The sequence below is a fragment of the Myotis davidii genome, unplaced genomic scaffold (assembly GCF_000327345.1).
Source record: "Myotis davidii unplaced genomic scaffold, ASM32734v1 scaffold72, whole genome shotgun sequence".
In the NCBI taxonomy this organism is placed as follows: Eukaryota; Metazoa; Chordata; class Mammalia; order Chiroptera; family Vespertilionidae; genus Myotis; species Myotis davidii.
Window position 1 is genome coordinate 6,808,523 of NW_006284618.1, and position 1,551 is coordinate 6,810,073.

The following is a 1,551-nucleotide window of genomic DNA, read 5'->3' on the forward strand; positions in this document are numbered from 1 at the left end:
ACGGAGAGGACATGCCTGTCAGGGGGAGGACACGCCTGTCACGGAGAAGGCACACCTGTCAGGGAGAAGGGAAGCCTGTCATGGAGAGGACATGCCTGTCACGGAGAGGACACGCCTGTCATGGAGAGGACATGCCTGTCATGGGGAGGACACGCCTGATACGGAGAGGGCCCGCCTGCGTGTTGAAGAGCACACACGCTTCTCGCCTTCAGCATCGGTCGGTCATTCGCCCTCTGATTATAAACGGCTGCTGCGTGTCTGCTGAGACCAGGCACACTGACAGGTGATGTGGGGGAGAGCTATAAGCTGTGTCTGTATGAGGATGATCGCCCTCGGGGACGCCCAGTGTGCCCTGGCCTCCGCTTGGTGCCCTTCCACACTCTGCCTGTCCACTGGCATCTTTCTGCCACCGACCTCCAACAGCCCCCGAGAAGCAGAACTCTCATCACCCCCCGTATCAGCCAGTTCCGCTGTGGTAACAAAACGCCACTGACCTGGTGGCTTAAGCAACAGAAATGTGTTTCTCACAGTTCGGGAAGCCGGAGGGTCCAAGCTCACAGTGCCAGCTGACTCGGTTCCTGGAGAGACTCCACGCCTGGCTTGCAGGTGGCCCCTCGGGCTGCGTCCTCCCCTGGGGAGAGAAGGGGAGCTAACTGCCTGGTCTCGTCTTATAAGGGCACTAACCCCATCGTGGGGGCCCCACCCCCATGGCCTTGTCGACATGTAATTCCCTCCCAAAGGGCCCCCCTTCTGATATTATCACCGGGGAGTTAAATCCTCAGCATGTGGATTTTGGGGGGACACAGATACTCAGCCCATCACACCCCAAAGTAGCTGAGACACAAAGTAAAATTACCCTCAGAGTCCACAGCCCAGAGCCAGGAATGCAACCCAGGTCCGGCAGACTGTGAAGCGACTGCAGTGCTCTTACCTGGTGTGCGGGTCTCGGGTTCTAGCGGAGAACACACCGCCGATACGCAGATAACCCGGGGGCAGTCGTCCGATTTAGAAAATAAATCTGAGAGAGAGAGGCTCTGTGATGACTGACTGGCAGTTCGAAGGAGAAGAGAGGGTTTCTCCATAGAGACATCACTCGCGTCACCTGTCAGCCCCACCCTCTGGCACGGAGGGCCTAGCGAACCAGCCTTCGTGCGGGCCTGTGGGTACCGGGGCCTCACGGCTTTCCGGGGCCTCCGGCCTTCGTGTGACAAAACAGAACCCGAACGTGGACCCTCAGCGTGCCGCTTGGCGAAGAGTTAGCCCCGAGGGCCCCCGCCGGCTGATTTTCACGGTAAAGGTCTCGATGGCTGTGCTGATGGAGCGGGGAGGCTCGGAGGCCCGGGGGGTGAGGCGGAGGCGTGGAGGGGGTCAGCTCTGGCCGGGCGCCGGGAGCCAGCAAACAGAGGGGCTTGGGCCTCAGACAGGTCAGAACCGAGGTCACTGGCCACCCCTGCTTCCCTGGGTCTCTCGCACCCGGCGTCCCGGCGTCGGAAACCCAGCACTGGGCCGGGAGTTAGGAAATGAGATCGGGCCTCGCCTCTCTTTACTCGA

The 1,551-nt window shown here is 60.7% G+C and overlaps 1 long non-coding RNA gene across 1 annotated transcript in view; it reads right to left on the minus strand.

Moving 5' to 3' along the window:
* LOC107181425 overlaps positions 1-1,015 on the minus strand; it is a 3,816-nt gene extending 2,801 nt beyond the window's left edge. Inside the window, exons 1-2 of the long non-coding RNA XR_001512126.1 lie at positions 932-1,015; positions 495-631 (exon numbers count right to left, since the gene is read on the minus strand). This is a non-coding gene — a long non-coding RNA (uncharacterized LOC107181425). The remainder of the gene's footprint in view (positions 1-494; positions 632-931) is intronic.
* Between the last annotated feature and the right edge of the window lie 536 nt (positions 1,016-1,551).